The sequence below is a fragment of the Diadema antillarum genome, unplaced genomic scaffold (genome assembly GCF_040938485.1).
Source record: "Diadema antillarum isolate AM-2024a unplaced genomic scaffold, OU_Dant_1.0 scf00000199, whole genome shotgun sequence".
Classification (NCBI taxonomy): Eukaryota; Metazoa; Echinodermata; class Echinoidea; order Diadematoida; family Diadematidae; genus Diadema; species Diadema antillarum.
Window position 1 is genome coordinate 782491 of NW_027271088.1, and position 9518 is coordinate 792008.

The 9518-nt window shown below is 40.6% G+C and overlaps 1 long non-coding RNA gene across 1 annotated transcript; it reads right to left on the minus strand.

The window, feature by feature from the left end:
• Positions 1 to 2975: 2975 nt before the first annotated feature.
• Positions 2976 to 8867, minus strand: LOC139723773 (uncharacterized). The gene is made up of 4 exons (XR_011710380.1): positions 8277 to 8867; positions 6378 to 6765; positions 4725 to 4862; positions 2976 to 4138 (listed from the first exon to the last, which is right to left on the minus strand). It is a non-coding gene; the product is annotated as an uncharacterized lncRNA (long non-coding RNA).
• Positions 8868 to 9518: the final 651 nt, after the last annotated feature.

A 9518-nucleotide genomic window follows, 5' to 3' on the forward strand; every position in this document is an offset into this window, starting at 1 on the left:
AAGTGAAAGAGTGGAAAATGTCATGTGATATGTGGTGTGTCTGTGATACAATTGTAGGTGGGGTGTGTGGATGCATGTGGATGTGAATACCGGTACCGGTACTACTGTATGTGTGGGTTGACGTATTTATGTGTAGAGGGGTGGTACCTGTAATAAAAGAAGGGGGGATACACTTATAATAAAAGGTTCAAAATAAATCCCTACACTTATGTTATACTACCATGCATAAATACAAATTTCATGTGCACATATAAATTGCATGTGTACATGGGACCTACATTAGAAGTTGTGTGTAGCAGGGTACACTGACCTTACATTTTCTTTTATCTTTGCATGTATATTTGCATTTGGTGTTGCATCATGAGCACAGGTTCTAATTGCAAATGTGCTACGTGTATTTAGAAACTGCTCTCACAGTAATGTGATGTGATATACAATGTAGAGATAACAAATCTGTGCTGGCTACTTGCATGTAGGCCTATATCTTTTAAATATAAAATGTCATAATAGAAATAGTTGTAAAGCAAAGATTGCCAATTGACACAGGTAAGGTAATCATTTGCAGAAAAAAAAAGAAAAAAGAAACTGCTCAGCATTCTGTCATTAGTCAATTTGGGCATCTACACATTATACTCCTATCATATTGAACAATTATGATAATAATACTATAACATGTAAATTAAAAGAACCTTACAAATGCAACCACTTTCAAATAACTTGCACATTTGCAGGGAAAAATATTGAAGTGAAAGTCCAAGAATCAATGTCACAGGGTTAATGACTTCAAGTACAAAGAACACTATACTATTTCAGTGTGGAGACCTTCTACATATTGCATTGTCAAAACACAATTGGTTTAGGGTTTGAGCATATACAATTATATCAGTAGAACATTATGTAGGGACCTACCAAAATGTATATTACAATGTATTTTTATATCTATGTGAATGAAAACTGAACATCTTGTTTGAAGCACTTCCAACACATTTGTTTATCAAAATTCATTTTTTTTTTTTTTTTTTGGCCACAAAATATAGATGCAATGAATATTACAAGGGCACAAACTCCATTTACCACAAAAATATTGTCCTCATAATAATGTGATTTGATAGAGTTATCACAAAATTTTGTGCTGAAAAAGTGTCTTCCAAAATGCTGATGGACAATGCTACTGTGTAGGACCTGCTGTGCCACTTGAATGTAACACATGGCATGATATCAGTGATCACATAAATGATGAGGATAATAATCATTATGAAGATGATGATAGTAATGAAAAATGAGCAACAACAACAATAGTAGTAGTAGTAATAATAATAATAGTTAGAGCAATAATGAAATGTGTGAAAGGCCCTTCAGTGATGTACACTGTTGTGCATGACAGCCCTGCTTAAGTTCACTTTAAAACACTGATGCAATATTTTATCGTAACGGAGTAATTGTAGTTTTTCACCTCTGAAACACCTGGGAAACACAGGGGGAAAAAAGACCAAATGAAAAACAAGAGACCCGCGGGTCACGCGCTCACCTGAGTATCGCAATTTCACCTTCCATGCATTCTTGCACACTCTTACCTGAGAACATTGGAAACTTTAGGTCTGCATATGGATCCCTCCCCCCCCCCCCTCAACTCGGGGGGGTGGGGGGGGGGAGGGGGCAGGCAGTCCTGGATCTGAATCTGCAATTAACAAACTTGGAACTAAAGTCATCAATGTTCAAACTCATGGTATTAACTTTGCTTTATCATTTCTGGTTCTAGAGCAGAAGATTTTAAATATTCCTCAATGTGGGGGGGGGGGGGGGGGGGGTGGGCCCCCTAGGGGGCCCCCAAGAGGGACATGGTGCCCATTTGAAGGAATTGAGATTCTATCCCCCTAGGGATGCTACCTGCTAAGTTTGGTCAAAATTCATCTTGAGGTTTTCAAGAAGAAGATGAACATGTACAATTCAGGCTCCATTACAAGTGTTGGACTTCTCCCCAGCCCTCTCCTGGGTCCTAAGGGCGTGGGGGGGGGGGGGGGGGAATGAATCCGCCAACCCCATGAAAAAAAACTTGAAACTACAGTCATCAATGTACTAACTCATAGTATCATCTAAGCCCTATCATTTCTGGTTCTAGAGAAGATTTTTAAAGGTTCCTTAATTTTAGGGGGTTTGACCCCCTAGGGACCCCCAGGTGGGCAATGGTGCCCATTTGAACAAATTGAGATCCTATCCCCCTAGGGATGCTACCTACCAAGTTTGGTGAAAATCAGACATGGCGATCTCAAAGTGAAGATGAAAATGTACAATTTAGGCCCCATTAGGACCCCTCCCCACCCCCTCACCTGGGTCCCAAGGGGGGCACCCCTGATTCCCCCATGAACAAACTTGAAACTACAGTCATCAATGTACTTACTCATAGTATCATCTAAGCCCTATCACTTCTGGTTCTAGAGAAGATTTTTAAAGGTTCCTTAATTTTAGGGGGTTTGGCCCCCTAGGGACCCCCCAGGTGGGCAATGGTGCCCATTTGAACAAATTGAGATCCTATCCCCCTAGGGATGCTACCTACCAAGTTTGGTGAAAATCAGATATGGCGATCTCAAAGTGAAGATGAAAATGTACAATTTAGGCCCCATTAGGACTCCTCCCCACCCCCATCCCCTGGGTCCCAAGGGGGGCACCCCTGATTCCCCCATGAACAAACTTGAAACTACAGTCATCAATGTACTTACTCATAGTATCAATTAAGCCCTATCACTTCTGGTTCTAGAGAAGAAGATTTTTAAAGATTCCTTAATTTTAGGGTGTTTGGGCCCCCCTGGGGCCCCCCAGGTGGGCCATGGTGCCCATTTGAACAAATTGAGATCCTATCCCCCTAGGGATGCTACCTGCCAAGTTTGGTGAAAATCGGTCATGGGGTTCTCGAGAAGAAGATGAAAATGTACAATTTAGGCCCCATTAGGACTCCTCCCCACCCCCATCCCCTGGGTCCCAAGGGGGGCACCCCTGATTCCCCCATGAACAAACTTGAAACTACAGTCATCAATGTACTTACTCATAGTATCAATTAAGCCCTATCACTTCTGGTTCTAGAGAAGAAGATTTTTAAAGATTCCTTAATTTTAGGGTGTTTGGGCCCCCCTGGGGCCCCCCAGGTGGGCCATGGTGCCCATTTGAACAAATTGAGATCCTATCCCCCTAGGGATGCTACCTGCCAAGTTTGGTGAAAATCGGTCATGGGGTTCTCGAGAAGAAGATGAAAATGTAAAAAGTTTACGCACGACGGACGACGGACGACGCACGACGGACGCCGGACGAAGAGCGATCGCAATAGCTCACTTGAGCCTTCGGCTCAGGTGAGCTAAAAAAGGACAAAACACTTTGTGCCTGGATATTTTTCAGTTTCCTGTAACAGTTTAACGCACATGCAGTTTAGGAGTTTACAGGATTTATTTTCCCTACTTGCTACATGGGGCAAGAACAAATTTTCCAGGCAATCAATTCACTGTTTCATTCTGATTCACACATTTGAGTACTAACATGTTTGTTGTTACCTCACAGGAAAGACAGAAATAGAGAGTTCAGAGATATAAATGTAGTGTCATATCAGTTATCACTGCCATCACATGAATGTAGTCTATGATTGGAATTGATGTTATTCATGTTCAATGTGCATTTATCAGAATCCCCAACAATCCTGGTACAAAGGTGCAGCTTTTTCATTACTAACATGTCTTTTGCTATAATACACAATGAAGGCATAAATTGACAGTAGGCCTACAGGAAGAACTGGTGTCAGAGCTATTATCATTGCCATCACTTGGATGCACTCAACATAATTATGATATTGAAGTCATCCAAGTTCAGTTTTCAAACATTTGCCAGCCACAAAGAAGAACATGAGAGGGGATGTCACTGGCTTCATGGAGCTAAGTAGTTGGGAGGGCTGGTTCTGATTGATGAGAGGGGATGTCACTGGATTCACTGAGCTTGGTGGCAGAGAGGGCTGGTTTCCACTGGCGAGATGGATGTCACAGGTCTCACCGAGCTGCGTAGCCTAGAAGAGGCAGTCTTATTTGGCGAGAGGGGGTGTCACTGGCTTCAACAACCTGGATATCTGTGATGGCACTTGGATGTGATGCTAGCTGTTCCACTGCAATAGAGGCCAACAAGCACATTCTATTCATCTCTCATCTAATGACTGAATGTTGGTAATAAAGTAACTACTACACATTTACAATGAAAAATTATTTTACTACTCATATAGACTCAATTAACTATTCAGTAATACACATAGTAAATATTCTCTTTAAAGACTATCATTCAAGCAATGACAAGTTTAGTACTGATGAAAGCAATTATGTTATATGCTGAAAGTCCAATGAAAATAGTTCATTTTATTTATGATATTTACATAAAAATTCCCTAATATGCATGCCAAAGGGACGTCTTCATCATCTACTGTAAAAGTGGAAATTTCTTGCGGTGTTGGTTGAAATTTTCACGCATTTCGCGTAAGCCGAAACTAGCGCGAAAATAAAAGCATGCGAATATTTTTGCTCGCCATTTGTTCAAGTAGTTGATGTCTTGATTCCGCGGAACTATAAACATGCGAAGCTCTTCTTACCCCGCCGACCGCAAAAAATTAGTCGCGCTAAAATATCCACTTTTACAGTAACCTGTTATCTCCTTACATCTGCCCAGGCTCTGATAAAATCAATATCTGTCAGCACTCTCACCAGGTTTTGATCCACTTCAATTTGACCCAAGTCCTTTCCTCAGAGTAGCATTTTCCTCCACAACTAATTGGAGAAGGCAACGGCATTCATGAACTTGTCCTTTTTCCATTTCACAGGGGCATCTGGACTGGAGTTCATCTGTATATCAGACACAATGAAAGGCATTAACACGGACTTACAATTAGGATAGTCCCGTTAGTTCTTCACCAATCTGTAAATTTAGTCACAGAACTTGCTATCCCATGTATTTCAGTGTAGAGTCTACCAGGTAGCTTTATCTTGTAGTGCTCACATACATGCAACAGAGAAAACTCCATGAAATATGTTTAGAAATAGACTGTCTACTGTAGAACTTAAATAGCAAAAAGGAAAATAAGACCTACAGAGACCCTAGCCAAATTTTTGATGAGTTGACACTGCACATGACGTCGGGATGACCTCAGCCTCTCATTGTGCATCTGGGTAATTCTGTGAAGTTGGGGCACGAAGTGTGACATTTTAGCATAACTCAATACTAATTATGCTATACATGTATTGTTTATAGGCTTTGCAGTTGTATTGAGACCATACATTTCCTGGAAATTTTGTGCCATTCCGACTCAATTTTGATGAAATTATTAAAACGATATGTAATGGTGTCCTGTAGCATCGTGACGTGTCCATGTAGCATCGTGATAGTAAACATTTGGTCCTAAAAGACAAATTAAGGCAATTAGCTTGACCAAAATTTGATATAATATGCATAATTACTAGATTAGTCAGATAGCTAAATATCTTAACTCTCCTTTCCACAGTTTTACACAAAAAAGGACACCGCATAGCATCGTGATACATTTTGTAATTTTCTTTTAAAATTGAAACTGTGTACAGGAAATTTGAGATATTTAGCTATCTTATTCATACCTTGTAAATATGCATATTGCATCAAATTTTGGTCAAGCTCATTGCCATAATTTGTCTCTTTGGACCAAATTTTAAAATATCACGATGCTACGTGGACACGTCACGATGCTCCAGGACACAGTGTTACATATTGTTTAATAACTTCATTAAAATTGAGTCTGAATGGCAAAAAATTTCCAGGAAAATGTGTGGCCTCAATGCAAATGTAAAGCCTACAAACAATAAATGTATAGCATAATTGATATTGAGTTATGCTGACATGTATTTTGTCAATATCACGATGCTACATACATGGACAGTGCCCCAACTTCATGGAATTACCCATCTACAAAGTAGGCCCTATTTATTTATATGTTGTGTATACAACCTCATATCGGGCCTATGATGTCTTTCAATCCAGCCACATGCAAGGGATTTGGGGGTCTGTATAATTCCACATACAATCATATAGTAGGCCTATATGTGGCTGCAATGTACAACTATGTAACTTGTAACCCTAAAAGTAATGATCAAGACAACCATAATCTTATTAACCACTACCACAGCTTTGGGTTTTAAAAAAAAATGTTATAAGTTAAATTACAGCAAGAATAAGAACAGCATCGTTTGAGAACACAGAGTTATCTATTCAATTTATTGATGTTTTGTGTACTAAATATCAACATTAACTTTCATTTGCAGGTTCAAAACAGTTGTTGGATCTAGGTGTATTAAAATAGTACCAGGTAATTAAAGTTAGTTTGTACAAACCTTTTGTACCAACGGAAGGGCTGGTCTCAATGGGCAAGAGGGGATGTCATTGGCTTCATCAAGCTGGGAGGGCTGGTCTCGACTGATGAGAGGGGACATCACTGGCTTCACCAAGCCGGGTATAGGCTAGCTGGTCGAAACTGACGAGAGGGAATGTCACTGGCTTCATCAAGCTGGTTAGCTAGGAGGGCTGGTCTCAATTGATGAGAGGGGATGTCACTGGCTTCACCGAGCTGGGTAGCTGGTCAAAACTGACGAGAGGGAATTTCACTGGCTTCATCAAGCTGGGTAGCTGGGAGGGCTGGTCTCAACTGACCAGAGGGGCTGTCACTGGCTTCACTGAGCTGCCTAGTCAGGATGGTCCTTGAATGCGATGCTGGCTGTTGCTCTACAAAAGATACCCACAATAATATCTGACAGACCTTTCTCAACAATTAGCACCTACTGTGCTACAAAGCATACACCATTAACCACTACACTATAGAGACTGAGTGAACTGCGCTACAACAATGCATATACGCCATTAGCCACTTATGTATGTACGCACAATAGATACACTTCAATCAACATTTTTGCAATGCCATGTGTACCGGAGACAATAACAAGGTACTGGTACCTTACCAAACATGTGAATTCACGTTTTTGGTCCGATCATAGCTGTGATGACAACATATACACAGTTGAGTCTCCACAAAGTATTTTGTAAAAACCGAGAGTTACCAGATTCGCTGACACTTTCATTCATTCAGTGTCGTTTCGTAAAATTGGATTTCTCACCTATCGCCAATTTGTAACAAACGTCAGTTCTGATGAGTGTCGTAACTTTCTTATTTCGACATTTTGAGACCCATAATTTGACATGAAGGTAGAATAGGGCAACATAATCCAGAATACGGTAAAATAGGAATTCGCGTATTTACATGCAAAACACAAATAGCGTGCCATTTCTTACTGTGAACAGCGATTTATGTGTAATAGAGAAGCACATTTCAAAAAGGAGAAATGTTGAGCCAAATTTGGGATGTCATTCATAGGCAAAAAAATTTCCATGTTAACTTATGGTAACTATACACAGCCCAGTTGCTGTACGTAGGTACATAGCGACAGGGTTCGCACAGCGTACCGTACTTACAGCGTCTACCACTCCTAGTCCGAGGCCCTTTTTCTCTGCCATTATAGCTGTAGCCCGACCACACGCTGTAAGTACACTGTGCGAATCCTGTCGCTACGTACGTACAGCGACTGGGCTGTGTATAGTTACCATAACTGGAAATTTTTTTGCCTATGAATGACATCCCAAATTTGGCTCAACATTTCTCCTTTTTGAAATGTGCTTCTCTATTAATTACACATAAATCGCTGTTCACATTAAGAAATGGCACGCTAATAAAGTGTTTTGCATGTAGATAATACGCGAATTCCTATTTTACCGTATTCTGGATTATGTTGCCCTATTCTACTTTCATGTCATTAAATTATGGGTCTCAAAATACATAGGTCTAAGATACCTACCATACCTCAATCGCATTCTGAATACACCTTTTTGTGAATCTGCATGTAGCCTTTCTCCACATATGTGAGTATTAAAATTCTCAGGCAAACTCTGATAGGCCTATAACTTCTGTTAAGTATATCTTTTAGTTTAATAGAAAAATGTTAGGGTGTGGCATAGGACACCTAACAAAATTACTAATCTAGCTAGGCCTACTATCAGTATTACTAAATAGTAGGCCAATAGTGTGTGTAGATCCTCTAAGTGACATCTCTATCAATTAATGTTACACTAACAACACTAAACACTGTACTAACAGTTGTTATAGGTCCTACTCACACTGAACTAGTAGGCCCTATGACTATGACTAGATCTATGAGGTCTTCCGAGTTTCACAAATTTATTACCGATCCAGCCGAAGTGAAATGACATCTCTGTTGTTCAGCCCCTTATCTTCTAGTGTCTTGAGGGGAATTGGGACTCTACATTTTATTTTTCTGTCACCATCTCCATACTCTGTCACTGGTTTTCACGGTCTTCCTCTTCTTGGAGACAGATCTCTCGCTCTCCACCTGCGGCTCCATTGTTAGTGTGGATGGTATTTATACGCAGCCAGCAGATCAGAGTTCAAGCGGACCCGTGCCAGCTACAAGCTGCCGGGCGGATCCCGGGAAATGCACCGATAACGCTCGCTAGCCAGTGAACAGGCACCCGGGTTTCGCCTCGCAATAGGGGCGATATCTTGGGCTTGCTTTTCGCCGAGGAGAAGGCAATACATTAACGCTGTGCCAAAATCGGACAAAAGAGGGAGGCAAAAACAACACTTGAACGGAGAGCCTCTAAGCCGACCCCCCGTGATTTTGACAAGCGTTACATGTAACGCTCTTCAAAAAATCATAGATATCTTCATAATGCCGTATTTTTCATCGATTCTTTTTCATTGCTTAGTCCTTTCATAGACATTGGTCCTTGTTTTTGCCTGTTTCACTTCATGAAATAGCACTTTTGCATTTTGGGTTCCAACACTCCTCCCCAGTCCCTTTAAGAGAGTCTGGCCAACTCATAAATTGAACGCCATGTCGTTACCCAGCGTACAGTGCGCTTATGGTTTTAGCGTGTGCGCTTTGGGGTTAGCGCGCGCAGGCGTCCCAAAGGCGCAAGGCACTGTGTTGCTTGACCTTTTTTCTTTTTTTTTAAGAGAGAGAGAGAGAGAGAGGGAGAGAGAAAGGGTGTAGGTTGGGGGAGGGACATTCATTCATTCCATCCATGTTGAACAAAGCCAACAATCAATCATTTTTACACATTCAAATAGACACAAGCACACAGGTATATAAACTTAATAGGGAAGCTGTTTAAAGGACATAATTCCTGAATATAATGATAAATTATTGCTGTATAAATAAAAAAAGAATTCACAGTATGTCGTGTCGTAAACTTTACAGTATTGTCCTGTCGTAGACTGTAGGCCCCCTATGCTAGAATATTTAGCAAGTTGTCCAGGGAACAAGAATATTGTATAACAAAATGATACAATGTAATTCTAGCTGTATGTGCACAGATGATAGACGAATTTCACAGTTTTACTGTTTCGCACATAAATAACCATCAATTACCATCCTATTTAGTACCATAAACTGACATGAAGGCCT